Consider the following 15,814-nt stretch of genomic DNA (forward strand, 5'->3'; position numbering starts at 1 on the left):
GATTGTTACCACAAAATTATTTTAATGCACTATGTATCTATAAGATGTATATGATGCATCACAGGTGTAAAGACTGCTTTGGTTATGTTGAATGAGTTCCTAATTTTATTTATAGTTTTCCTATAAGTAACTATTAATTACATTTACTTATTTCCACTACAAATAAAAAATAAAACATTTTGAACTAGTAAAATGATTTTGAATATACCTGAACCTATCTTCGAAAATTGTAAGATGTTTGTACTCCTGTCATTCCTTTCAAAGAATTCTCTATTATTATTGTTATTATTATTTATCATTATTATCATTATACTTTATTCTGGATGGCCCTGATTCTCTGAACAAAACTTTCTTTGTAAAACAAATGATTTGATTAGCCTTCTTAAATTAGCATTTTTAGGTTTACTTTTAAAGTTGTTGGACTACATTCTTCACTTAGGAATTGACTTATGAAACGATTTAACTTTCATGAGTGCCAAATAAAATTTTGTTTTCAAGCTGATTATAACCAAAGTGCACGCATCTTTTGAGTTTTATGAAATCTGAACATTTTCCATTTTCCCCTTTAATTAAAATCTTATTTCACTGTTCTATTTTCCCTATTTTTTTCTGAGTAGTTGAAACAAGTGCAAATGGGAAATTTCAAAAGAACGGGAACACTTGGCCGTGTTTCTGGCTGATCAAGAAGCAGAAAATGCTGGAAATCTAATGAGAAAGCTTATTATTATGATTTGCACAGCTCAGCTTTTGCATAATCAAGCATGTCAATGCACTCACACATTTGCGAATGCTGCTTAGAACCACACATCTGAATCTTTTTAATGTTTCTCCATTACCACTGCTTTTGCTGCCCCACTCAGGAAGCCATCATGCATGACCCCAATTTTCAAAATGGGCCAGCTAAAAACAAAGACTGGATGTGTTTCCTAATCTCATCAACCTCCCCCCCTTCTTTTTTAAGCAGAATGAAAACAGGTGGTGTTCTCAATTTTTAAAGGAGATGAATTATGAACTGTAATCTGAATATGGCTGTGATTATCCAGGTACAATTGCTCACATGAAAGTTGGTAGAATTGAAGAAGAAGCTATGTAATATTCAGGTGATCTCTGTTAGCATCTGTGGTGCTTTTGATCCCTTAATATCATGCAGCGCTTCAGTTAATGTTATAGAAACATATGTTGCTATTTGTCAATATGATAGTGTAATACATATGCATGAAGGAAGGTGTCATGCCAAGGAAATGGCATCTACATCCTCCCAAAAGAATTGATGTGAGTAACAAGTACCCTTCACTCCCTTTCTCACCTTTCCCTCATCCTTATACTTAAGACTCACGTTAAAACATGATGAAATGGTGAGGCATTATAAGAGTTTGCCATTATAGTTTGGCAATATTTTAAAATTCTGAGCCAGTGAATAAAGATAACTACTATATGGCTATCCATTTTATGACTATTATTAGTATGGTTATTTTATTGTATTTATGATTATTAAATAAATGGCTAGACCAATGATCCTGACTAGGAGCGAAAGGAATTTCAAAATCCTATTTTTCATATGTTATTATATATATTAAAGGGTGAAATAAAATTTGAGCATCAATAATTATTGTCTCCTAAAAGACTTTATGAATAAGAAAGAAAACATAGATGATGGTAAAATTCAGTGCATTTGTAGCTGACCAAAGAATCCCTTACAAAAGTTGCTATTTCATTGATTCCTGATGACCTGTAAAGGCTGCAGGTGGTGAGGTGACATGCAAGCAGGACCTAAAAGTAATATTTAGAAGAAGATATTAAGGCTTTTTTCATCACATATATAGATGGCACATAAGCTGTGAGAGCTAACCAATATTTTAAAGAACAGAGTCAGAATACAAAATGATGTCAATAAAATGAAAAGACGAGCAACAAATAATGAGATGGCATTTTAAAACATTAAATGGAAAGGATTGATCTTAGCCTGGAAAAACATTTTTTTTTCACAAATATAACATAGCATGGGAAATATGAGGCATAATAAAAACATGTTAGGGATTCTAACTTATGGAAAGATTAATATGAAAAAGTGGCAGAATGAGTAAAAGTCCTGAGAACATTTAGAATGTGTCACCCTCTGGAAAGAACTATATGTATTCCAACACAGATTCTAATGTGTCTTTCCACAAGCTTATATTTCTAGGCCTAATTTTGAAACTGAATTAGTATATTAGAATATAAAATTCTTTTAGTATCCTGACAGAAAGAAAAATCAAAGCTTGTTAACCATCTGCCTCCTAAGATATGATCAAGAACTATACTTAATGTATTAGGTACGATCTACTCAAGGGAGATAAAGAAAATCACTTCAGACATTCTAGACACTAAATTCATATATACAATTATTTAACAATATTTATTGAGACCCAATTATGGGCCAATAACAACACAAAGCACAAATGTTAGTCTTTTTCTGAAGGAAATACCTAAAAATATTAGAAAGGCTACCTTCACAAATATATGTCTCACTGTATTGTTTATCTTAGGGAAAGGAAAAATAATTTCAAAGGACACAAATTGAAGAAAAGATAAGTAAATGTTCTATAACATGGTAGGATGTTATAAAAATAGTATTTCTAAGGACTTTATAATCATGTAAATTTGCTCATGTCAGCATGTTAAAAGAGCAGAAATGAAGATATTTATAATACCACAATTATGTAAAGGGTTAAAAAAAAAAGCATACAAAAATGGATTAAAGCATATCTAGGAGCCCCTAGGTGGCTGAGTAGGTTGAGCATCCAACTCGGTTTCAGCTCAGGTCATGATCTCAGAGCCATGAGATTGAGTCCTGTGTCCAGCTCCATGTTCAGCAGGGAGTCAGCTTGAGATTCTCTCTCTCCCTTTCCCTCTGCACCTCTCCCAGCTTGCTCTCTCTCTCAAATAAATAAATAAATAAATCTTAAAAAAATAAAGCATATCTAAGTGAACACATTTAATATTGAACTAGAAATGTAAGGTGGCTGACAAACACAGGCAAATAACATGAAAGAACAATTCACAAACCTAGAAAGTTATCTGGTAAACAAATACACAAGTATCCTAACTTGTTCAAGTCAATCAAGTAAACCTATGTGGAAATGCTAATGCAAGTTTATTTCCCCTAGTAAGTTAAATATATATATACATATATATATGTATATATATATATATATATTTAGGAATACATGAGATCAAAATTGCAACCACAAAAAGGATATGCATTGATAACTCTTATGGAATGTTTTGTTAGAATATTTATCAAAAGCTATAAGTTCACACTTTTTGACCCTATATATCCTTAATTTCAATTCTATTATGAGACATTTTCCTATGCAAAAATAAGAGCAGGAAAGAAGTTCTAACTATGCAAATGCTCCCTGAAATGTTACATGAAACTTCCGAGAGCAGTCAATGTATCCAATGATAAAGGAATGGTCAATTAGATTATGGTTGTTCTCTCAGTGGAAATAATTTATGAAGGTTTTTGAATAGCATATAGATATGTAGTCAAATGAAAGTCAGGTCACAATTATAAATACATAATTATTTAAAGCTACATAAAGGGATGCCTGGCTGGCTATCAGTAGAGCATGTGACTCTTGATCCTGGGGTCATGAGCTCAAGCCCCACATTGGGCATGGAGCCTACTTAAAATATATATACAGTTAAAAAATAAAGCTATATAAGACGATACACATATGTAAAAAGATTAAGATTAAAAGTGGAACTTTTAAACATTGACAATAATTTTGTTAGGATGGCTGAATGATGGGGTGATTTCCACATTTCATTATATTAAAATATAATCATAAAACTTAGAGCCAAGAATTAAGTCTGGGACATATGTGTAATACTTAAGACTCTGAAGCAAATCATATACGAGTTAGTAAAGAAATAAAAAAGAAACTTGGGAAAATACAGGACAAAGATCTTTGAAAAATATGGATATTTAAGAAATAAGCAAAGGATGAGGACTCTCATCAGCCTGGCTAGAATGAAAACGCAGGCTGAAAAAGACTGACTCAGCTACTATATCCCCAGTAAAGTGAAAAAAAATTCGGTTCTTCATGAGGGCTGGTGCTGTACCTGCTAAAGCTTCCTTTCCTCCCTAATTATCCTTGAATACAAACAACAAACCATCACTACTACGAAGTAACCAGTGTCTATTTCTCCACCTCCAGGAACCTGTAATAAGTGATGTTCTTGTTTGCAATTTAGCAGTAGCAAACCCCAGTCAAAGCTGTCAGTTTGGGATTGGCTTTAAGGAGGCTGTGGACAGGATAAAAGGCTCTTTATAGAAGCTGTCTGTTCTGATCCCCTCTCTAAAAACCAGGAGAGCTACTCCAGCAGATGGGGAAATAGGCTGGGTGAAGCAACATGGCTGAAAGTGGTGCACAGTCATACCCAGCCCAGGCAAAAGCAGGAGTGGAGTGTCTCCCTCTCTTTTCTTGAGTCTTAAGTGTGTATGTCTAATTGTATTAGTTTCCCTGCTGCTCCCCCCCACACACCATCTTCTCCAAGTAATAGGTTAATGCCAATCCCCCCCTTCATCATCACCTCTCAGCTCAAAAATCTTACTTTCTTAGTCAAAACTAAGGAGGTAACAAGCCCAGGTCCTCTGGTTGCATGCAAGTCAAAGAAAACAGCAGAAGAATCTAATTGCAGTTTGGGAATAGGGAATGCATTGTACTTGACCATTGACCCTAATATTGTCCTTTGCCAGCAAATCTTCAGTAGAGTGCTTCACCATACTGACCCAAATTCTAGGCCAAGCAGGGAGTCTTGAAAGTCACTATAAGGCCTATTCACTTATTCAATACTATTTTACTGAACACCTACCAATCTGGCACAGGAAACAATGAGATGAATATGATTTTCTTTAAGGTGTTTACCATTTAAACAGATGAAATTTTTTAAAAAAAAATGTGGAAATATTTACAATATTTTGGTATGTGTTAATAATGTACAGATATAAAATTATACCACAAATAAGTGGGAGTCCACACTATGTTTAAGGAGTAAAAGAGATGCCAGAGAATAAGGGAAGTGTTCTTTGTAGAGTCTAGAAATGCTGGCAGAAATTCCTCTGGAGAATTACTAGATCATTCCAGGAAGAAGGAAAAGCATGAATGAGGTAGAGATGTATGAAAAGATTGATCATTTTTAGAGAAAGATCCAGTGGTTCTTTGTGACTAGAGCAAAGGGTATTTGGTGAAGAGTGCTAGGGATATTGAGATACTAAAAGGGGCATAGGTATGAGAGGAGGACTGAATATAGATATATTTTAGAATATGAGAGATCTTTGGAACTGGGATTCACAGAACTTTCATTGATAAGGTATAGCTCCCCTAAACAAAATTGTTCTTTTAGCTGATGGTTCGGGAACGTCTTCATTAAAATTTATGCATTGAACTATAGCTAACATATTATTTTATCCTAGTTTCCCACATAAGCAGACTCTTTTATAGGTATAAGCAGTTTACTAGGTAGGTCTTCTCAAGAAGCACTAGTAGGTGAGCAGGAACATGAGACCGAAAAGGAAAGGAAGTTAATACAGGTACATAATGAGCAAATTACCATTGTGAGTTACTGAAGTTCAATCTCACTAGAAAATGCTTCCAAGTTATTCCACCTAAAGTGTGATTCCCATTCATCAGCTCCATACATCAACTGGTTGTATACTACTCATGGGGCATATTGTTTGCACTCTGCCTTGACCCTTGCCCACAGACTGAGAATATTTTTATAGCCAGAGAATGCCTCCAGACAGGGAGTCACAGGTGTTTGTAGTAAGAAGCTGTCAGAACTGTGAGTGCCAAGAAGATTTGGGCGGAACTACAAAGCATCTGTTACATACATCAAACCATTATTTTCCAGCTGAGATTTTATGTATGGATTTCTACAATAAGTCGTAATTTTTTAAAAAATATATCATTTTACTTTAACATAGCTTAAGCATGGGATGAATCTGGATAGTGACTTTAAAATTGTTTGCTATCTGATGATTTCAGTGATTAAGTGACAAATCACATGAAGAGGTATAAATTTTAAAAAGTAAGTAAGAAAAAAAGTCATGGCATATTATATGAATGGAGGTTTCAGAGAAGTTCAAATAGAGAAAAGTGGAAAATCTAATTCACATGGTCCAAACTAATACATACTGTTATGAGTTGAATTGTGCATCCCCCCAATTCATATGTTGAAGTACTAACATCCAGTACCTCAGAATCTGACCTTATTTGGAAATAGAGTCCTTGGACATATAATTAATTAAGATAAAGTCATTAGGGTGGGCCCTAATTCACTATGACCAGTATCCTTAGAAAAAGGGGAAATTTGGACAGACACACACATTTCACCAACTGACAATGAAGGCAGAGAGCTACAACCCAAGGAATGCCAAAGAATGCCAGCAAACCAGCAGAAGTTAGTGGAGAGGCATGGGGCAGATTCTTCTTCACAGTTCTCAGAAGGCACCAACGTTATCAACACCTTGATCTTGGACTTCTGGCCTCTAGAACTATGAAGTAGTAAATTTCTGTTGTTTAAACCACCTAGTTTGTGGCTCTTTGTTATGGCAGAGCCATACATCTAACAAAGAAAAATAAAACCTGTGTCTCAGCAGGCAATACCAAATATCATGATCATGGTGTGACTAGAATACTTAATCATTATTCATCCTATTAGGTTAATATTAATTTCACTTTTTAAGAATGGTTTTGTAGTTTTATTTGTATTCATTCTTGCATTTTATTATTATGATATGTAATAACAAGCATAAGGGATTTATAATTATTTTATAATTTAAAGTTAATATTTTAATAAAAAACTTTAAATAAATGGTTATTAACTGAGAATATTTTCTTTTACGTGACCTTCATTTAAGAGAAACTTGGAGAAATCTTGCCTTAAACTGTTGACATCTTTTTCTTATTAGCATGCATTGATTGACGTGATGGTTAATTTAGTGTGTCACCTTGACTGGGCTAAGGGATGCTCAGATACCTGGTAAAACATTTCTGGGTATGTTTTTGAGAATGTCTCCAAAAGAGATTAGCGTTTGAATCCATGAGTGAGTAAAGAATATCACCCTGACCAATGTAAGTGGGCATCATTCCATTCCTTGAGGGCCTGAATAGAACAAATAGGTGGAAGAAGAGTAAATTCCCTCTCTCTGAACTGAGATATGAAAATCACCTTCTCCTGCCCTAGGAGATCCTGGTTCTTGGGCTTTCAGACTCAGATAAAGACTTATACCATTGGCCTCTCAATTCTCTTCCAGTTTTTCATCTTTATTTTTTGTGGGGGGCTATCATACCTTTACTCACACAGCTAAACAATGCAGCATCTGGAAACTTTCAGACTAACATGTGTGATCGATAGAGTGATCCATTCTAAGACCCAAATTCCATGAAAAGAGTATGGACTAATGAAGCTTCACCAAAGTACCTATGACAGTTAATTTTATGTATTAACTTGGCTGGGCTACAGTGCCTAGATATTTGGTCAAACATTATTCTGGATGTGTCTGTAAGAGTGTTTTTGGGGTGAGATTACCATTTAAATTGGTGGACTCTGATATTCTGGTTTCTCTTCAGATCATATAATTCCTTCTCCTTTTAAATTGGTGGACTCTGAGTAAAGAAGATTACCCTCCATAAGGTGGGTGGGCTTTATTCAATCAGTTGAAGGCCTTAATAAAGCAAAAACTTACCTATCTGGAAAAGGAGAAATTCTACCAGCAGATGGCTTCTGGAGTTGAAGCACGGTTCTGCCCTCCATCTCCTCTCTACCAGCCTACTGTGCAGATTTTGAACATGGCAGGCTCCATAACTGCATAATTCCTTAAAATAAATATCTTTATCTATCTATCATCTATCTATCTATCTATCTATCTATCTATCTATCCATTCATCCATCCATCCCATGGGTTCTGTTTCTCTGGAGAATCCTGTTTACCTGACCTTAAATAAATTACCTGGATTAAAGTGGGTAGAAATGATTGGTCTACCTTAAGTCAAGTAGCCATCTTTGAGTCAGTCAATGGTGGGAGAGGACTGGGATAGGCAAAGTATGGTAGCTTCCATATGATCATTTGATCATATGACTAAAACAAAAAAAATATTTTACCAAAGAACAAAGTTTGGAGAGCTGTATGAAGAACACCTCACACATACCAATATGTTTGCTAAATCAGGAACAAAAAAAGAGCATAGTTTAAGATAAAAGACATGTATAAGCAAGGTTTGGGTGTAGCATAAATTTTGTTTAATAAAAAACAGAAAAGACTTTAATTCGTTCCATTTGGCAAAAACTGACGTGTTTAAATTAAACGGACAAATTTCAAGGTACACCACTGAGTAGCTTCATACATCTGCTATTTTTCTAAAAATGACATTTGTAGCGTATCTTAAAAGTGCTTTGGACCTAATTTATTTTCACTATTGAATATAATCTATATCTTACATGTTTTACAGTTTACATAATACATTATGTGAAACACACAAATCATTTGATTTCTTAATTAGATTGAATTTTATCTAAACAAAATATGTATTGAAATCTTCTTAAAATCAAATAAATATTGAATATACTGTAGTCTTTGGTGCTATAATATTTTATGGCTGCATAATTAAAATTTATAATGTGTAGTAGATATTTACAGCCTGATAATAGGAGACAAAGAATGCCCAGATACGAGAGGAAGACTCAAATGTCTCTGCTATGATTCTATTCCAATTTACATGATTTTGTCACACAGTGGTTGAGTACATGCATTTGTGGTTAATTCTAGACAAGGGACATATTCCATCAGAAAGCAGAGGACTGTTAATTTCTGTTTTATAGTCTTTCTTACTTGTAGCACTCAACAGGAGAGTGGAAGTCTTTTTCATTTCTGGTGCATTACTGTGATAAGAGGTTCTCCTTTCTTTCATTTAGCCCTTGCTACTACTCTGACAGAGATTCACCAACATATTCATTTTATGAGAAATGCAATAGTTTCTCAGTAATTGAATTCATATTCATAGAGAACTGGAAGGGAGCTAGATGGCCTTGAAAGCCAGACAACATACATTCTGTTGCTAAATCTGCCACCCATTAATTGTCACTGAGAAAACATGTGAAATCTCTGCACATTATTTTTCTCTGCTGGATATTGTGGGAAAAAGAAGAAGTTTCTATCCTTCAATTAAATGAAATACATTTAATTCTACTACAAATCACTACTTTACAAAAAAGTCAATAATTAGGGCAGTAGATGTTTCAACTGTTCACAGAACAACTATTTCCACTTTCTCAAGCACATCTCATGTCTTTTTGCTATGTCAACAAGACTTTCTTTGGGAATTGAAACTGAGTCTTAATACATCCATTTCAAAAATCTGCAGATACTTCAGAATTTCTATGCATAATGGAATATTTTTTCAGAAAAACAAAACAAAACAAAACCTTAGCTCTGTGTATAATGTCAAATTTGAAGATTGAATATTTCAATGTTATATTTTTGGCCACTGAATCAAAATCTTTCTCAGCTGAATACATAATCACTATAACATATCCCAGTCACTTGTTTCAAATCTGTCTTTAAGTTACTTTTCAAAATAGTATGAGTATTTTTAAAACTAGCAGTGAATACTCCCCATTTCATAAAAGGCAACCCTCAACCAACATTCAGGTTTTTACTTCACTCTCTCAGACTATTTTCACATATCATTTTGTCTTGTTTCCAAACTTTTTTGATTTCCATCCTTTGAGTATTGAGTTTACTTAACTAATTACTAGTTCAGCTGCAAAGTATTACAGAATATATTGCCTTAATATTGTTGCTGCACTCCAGTTGTTATTCCTGGTGTCCACAACAAATGATCCCTCATGTACCACTGCAGAACAAGAGTGATAGGTACAAATCCACTGCCTCCAGGAGCATTCAATCTCCGTATTGATTGAGACACAAAGGACACAGTATAATTGTTATGACGAGAGAACATGAGTGGGCTTATTTGTTTGTTGGTTGATTTTTTGTAAAGATTTATTTATTTGAGAGAGAGAGAGAAAGAGTGTGCATGCGTGGGGGAGGGCAGAGAGAGAGAGGAGTGAGAGAAACCTCAAGAGGAGTCCCGTTGAGCATGGAGCATGATGCAGGGCATGATCCCAACAAACTGAGATCATGACCTGAGCCAAAATCAAGAGTCAGACGCACAACCAACTGAGCCACCCAGGCGGCCCAGTTGATTTGTTTTAAATATATTTATTTATTGGTTCTTTTATTCATTTGCCTCGATGTTATCAGCTTTTACTTTTAATTTTATTTGTTGGGGGGAGGAAGCTGGGAGGGAGAGGCGGGTCTCATTTGTAATAAAATGATTTTTTAAAGCAGTCACTGTGGAATGTAGGTACCTTCACAAAAACTGTGTGTTTCTTTAAGTTGTTTTATATAGGACCAGTGTTAACTTAGCTTTTTTATAGATAACATAGCAATGTAACTATCACACTGCCTTCTTTCTCCTTTTTAAAATTCCTTTTAGGGCACCTAGGTGGCTCAGTTGGTTAAGCGACTGCCTTTGGCTCAGATCATGATCCTGGAGTCCCTGGATCTAGTCCTGCATCGGGCTCCCTGCTTGGCAGGGAGTCTGCTTCTCTCTCTGACCCTCCCCCCTCTCATGTGCTCTCTCTCTCTCTCTCATTCTCTCTCTCTCAAATAAATAAAATCTTTTAAAAAAATAAATAAAATTCCTTTTATTAGCCTGGCTACTCCTCTATTTTGTTGTTATTGTTCTTACTTATTGGATTGGTTTGTTCTGTTTAGCTATCCATTTATTTTTTGTCAATTAAATCACAATAAATATTATATTCAGACCTAGTAAGAATTCTTGCCTCAGACAATTTAGGATAACAGAGAAAGCCTTCATGAGGTTTAGAATGCAAAATAAATAAATAAATAAATAAATAAGAATTTTTAAACCTGTTTAAGCTTTGAAGAAAAATTATAATATATTGTCAGGTATACTGAGTTGGGTGCTCTGGAAACACAATAAAATGGAGTTTGGATTATAAGATGCTTATTTGAATCAACATCTATGGAAAAATAAGGTGAGATCAGAAGTACATAGAATAATTCAGTTATGATATTGGTCCAACCAAACAACGGAAAACTCTGAAGGGAATATTGCCCTTCAGAGTGTTTTGTATCTGGCTGACATGCTCAGATCTTAATACTCCACCTCACTCATCAACCAGATCTGGCCTACTCCAAGGAGGGCATGACCTTGGGCAAGGCAGCTCTCTGAAGCTAAGGCAATCCCTGAAGGAGATGATACCTAGAGCCCTCTGGTGACAGCACTCCCCCAGATGGAAATAAATCCTTCTTTAAACAAGGACCTGGGTGGATTTCACTCACTGTGTCTACAATATCAGAGTAGAATAATTTGGAATATATCATATACAGATGTTACAGTGATATACTCTCTGGCTCAGTCTCAGAATATTGTTCCAAGTTTCTTGATGAAGGAAGCTGTGAAACAAGGTGAAAATTAATTCTGAGGACCTAAAATAAATTGTAATGTCTACAAGGTCAGAATATCTCAGTAGACTCAACTATTTCTAGAAAAAAATGAAACTAATTTTAGTAGAAACAGAACATTAACAATATGTAGCTACATTGGTAGGAAAAATACTTACTCATTCAACAAGAATTTAGTGGTAGAAGCATAGTAAGTCTCAATCCTAGATGATAACGGTCCCTGAATTAGCTACCAATAGTTTACCACTATAATAATCAAAATTTCAGAAGCTTTTGCCATACAAGCTATTTTTTATCCCAACTAGGATAGGGGAGGAGCATGCAATGCCTTTGAACTCATTCAGGAACCCACATTTCTTCTATTATATTGTGTGGATTCATTACATTAAGCCAATAGTTAGGGGAAGGGAAAGAATGATTAGTGAGGTGTTTCTAAAGACCGGATCTAGAAATGGTGCTAATCACTTTACTCACATTCATTGATCATAACTCAGTCACAGATCCACACTAAACTGCAATGGGGATTGTAAAATAAAGTCTGGCAGGACTCCAAGAAAAATAGAACAAGTTGGGCACTGGTGAACATGCATAACCTTTGCAATAGCTCCTGAGAGGAGTCAGAACATAGGGAAGAACTGAGCAGAACTTGTGGTAAGATAATTATATTGACATAGAGTTCAAAGCAAGTAGAAGTGTGATTGTCATTCATATCACCTGAGGAAGTTTGTAGAAGGAAAAACTACAAAATAAGAATAATGGGTTGTACTTTTGCTCTATTAAGCAATTATCCTAGAATAATTTGAAAGTCAAATAAGAGAAAATCTCAACAATTCTCCATTTTTTTCATTTGAAGTACATAATGTACAAAGATCAGTTGTTAAGAACTTGGAATATTGCTACTTATTAAATTACAAACTTCTTTTACTTAGAGACAATTAATGTGCATATGATACAATCTTCTATGCAGATTCAACAATTATTGAAGTGTGTGATGATGGATTACAATCATTATTTTATCTGAAGCTAAAATAATTACTTTTAAACTGTAGTTAAATGTCAAGAAAAGTAATAAAATGTGTTGATAGGTTGTTGTAGTTCAGTGGCATTTAAATTTTTAATGAGGTCAAAAGGGGGAAGGAGGAAAGCATCCAAATTATCTATACAATTTAGTATGTAACCACTTGAGAAAATGTGAACTTAAGAATATAGTAAAGGAAGAAAACGGTAGTCTATAGAAATCAACCTCCCCAAATTTAGTCCCTAAAAGTTAAGAAATGATTTCACAGCTATGAAAATTCCATGAAAAACCATATTATTAGCATTACTTGAAGATAGAAAATGCTAACAACACTGAAATACAGTAGCTGTGACTAAAAAAAGAAAAATCCCAGTCTGGGTCTACATGCTTCCACCACACCCCTACTGTAAAACAATGCTTGTAGTGAACAAAGTCACACGAGGAAAAATATACATGGGAAACAGAGAGTGATACCAGTGGAAGGGACCAAGGGAGAATTGTGGAAACATCAGAAAGATTAAATCCATCACGAATCTGGAAATACCTAATAAGCAACTGAGTAGACAGGAGAATGGACTAAGGAAAGGGGTTTAAAATTAAGAACAATTTAATGGGTCAGGCATCATATAAAGGGCCAGACAGGCTATTTATAGACTTGCTTTACATGGGCAAGCCTGATTTTCATGGACCCACTTCCAAAGACATAGCTTTTGATGGAGACAAAGGCAAAACAAAAGAAATAAGCACATTTTGGCAACTGGGTGGCAAAAAAGAAAAGAAGAAAAAGTTGAAATTTTAGGATCCTGAAAGACAAACTCACAACTCACAAGACTCATGGCCTCTACTACCAGTAAAACACAGAAGGAAAAATCCTTGTTAAATACTTGGACTTCAATAGACAAGCAGAAAAGGATGCCATTAAACAAGAAGTCTGGAAAACAGCTTTTTTTTTTTTTTTTTAGAAGATTTTATTTATTTATTTGAGAGAGAGAAGAAAGAGAGAGCACAAATGGGGTGAGGGGCAGAAGGAGAAGCAGACTCCCTGCTGAGCAGGGAGCCTGATGTGGGGCTCAATTCCAAGACTCTGGAATCATGAACTGAGCCGAAGGCAGATGCTTAACTGACTGAGCCACCCAGATGTCCCTGGAAAACACTTAACATCATTAAAGTAAACAAAGGAAAAGTCTATAGACAACTATTGCAGTAAATTAGGAAATAAATTTTCACAAGCGACAACTGGGGAAAATTTCCCCTGAAAAAATAATAATGAAGCAGAAGTACAATAGAATTAAATGTACTCAACCAAGCATTTGAAGATATGTCAATTATTCCATGAATGATAATTTAAAAAGCTATGAATGGAAATGTACACGAAAATTGGGAGAAATTAAAACAGTTGATTGAACTCTGAAAAGTAATGGAGGAAGACAAAATTACTTCAGAAATAAAAGAAAAATTAGATGTAAAGGGGAGAATAGACACAAATGAAAATTTACTAAGGAACTTTGAAGAATGGCAAGAAAGCAACCAAGAAAATGTCAATGGCATAAAGAAAGAATAAACAAGGGAAAACAGGAAGTAGTGGAAATGGAAGACAGACAAAATGGAACAATATTTGTATTACTAGACTCCCTGAAGTAGAAAAACAAGACAATGTAAAGAGGGCACGTACTGAATGGAGCACTGGGTGTTATACGCAAACAATGAATCATGGAACACTACATCAAAAACTAATGATGGAATGTATGGTGATTAACATAACATAATTTAAAAAATGTGAAAAAAAAAGAAAAACAAGACAATGGAAGGAAATATCTAAAACTATAATACAAGAAAATACTCCAGAAATAGCAAAAATTCTGAATCTACATTAAAAGAGCTTTAGTGGATACCTGAGATACTCATTCTTAATTAAAATTATGAAATTATAACAACACCAAGATAATACTTTTACCTATCAGACTGGCAATATCTATCTATCGTCTGTCTGTCTATCTATCTATCTATCTATCTATCTATCTATCTATCTATCATCATCTTTCATCAGCACATTTTGGAGACAATCTCTTGGGAAATATGTACTCTCATACATCGCTGGTGACAATGCAAAGTAGCACAACACTTTTATGCAGATATTTGATTATACTTAATAAAAGTGCTCATAGGGGTGCCTGGGTGGCTCAGTCGTTAAGCATCTGCCTTCGGCTCAGGTCATGATCCCAGGGTCCTGGGATCGAGCCCCACATCGGGCTCCCTGCTCCGCGGGAAGCCTGCTTCTCCCTCTCCCATTCCCCCTGCTTGTATTCCCTCTCTCACTGTGTCTCTCTCTGTCAAATAAATAAATAAAATCTTTAAAAATAAAATAAAAGTGCTCATATAATTCCTTATTTACTTTTATGTAATTACAGGTCAGAAACTATCTTGAAGATGTAGCTCCAGTTATTTGAAAATATATGTTCATAAGGCTATTCAACATAATATTGCTTGTAATTCTAAAATATTATAAACAACCTAAGTACTTATATACAGGACAGTGGTGAAAAAACCATGGTGCATCTACACAATGGAACCCTATGCAGCTGTAAAAAATAATGACGAAGACAGTTACTAGTCAACAGTGGAATGGTCTATAGAATATACTGTTAAGAAAAAAAAGAGTCCAAAGGAATACCCATACTATTTTACTCTTCATATGAAGAAGAGGGGCATAAGGATATAGACACATAGGTGTTCACCAGTTACCTGCACAGAACATGCGGCCAAGTGGTGGAAAGAAGGGAAGAATGGGAAAGGGGTAGTAGAGATGAAGAGGAAGTAAAGCTTCTGTGAGTATAACTATTTTATATCTCTGACTCTTAGAAACTTAGTAATGTTTTACATATCCTTCACTTTCCCCAGGAAAAAAAATTAAAACCAAGAAAGATATGGAGGAATCCCAAAGTGGAATTCATACCCTAACAAATGAATTAAATAGTATTAAACATAACAACATAATTGCTCTGAAGAAAACATGAGACGAATCTAAATTAAAGGAAATTCTACAAAACAGTAGATAAGTGCTCTTCAAAGGTGCCAAGATTTTGAAAGACAGGAGAAGATTAAGGAAGTATTACAGACTAGAGGAGTCCAAGTAGAAATAACAACTAAATGAAATATGGATTCCCGGATAGAATCCTGGAACAAACAAAGGATGTTAGTGGGGAAAAGCTGCTGAAATTTGAACAAGGTCTGTGACTACTAAACTAACACTTATT

The sequence above is a fragment of the Phoca vitulina genome, unplaced genomic scaffold, assembly GCF_004348235.1.
Source record: "Phoca vitulina isolate PV1807 unplaced genomic scaffold, GSC_HSeal_1.0 scaffold6, whole genome shotgun sequence".
NCBI lineage: Eukaryota > Metazoa > Chordata > Mammalia > Carnivora > Phocidae > Phoca > Phoca vitulina.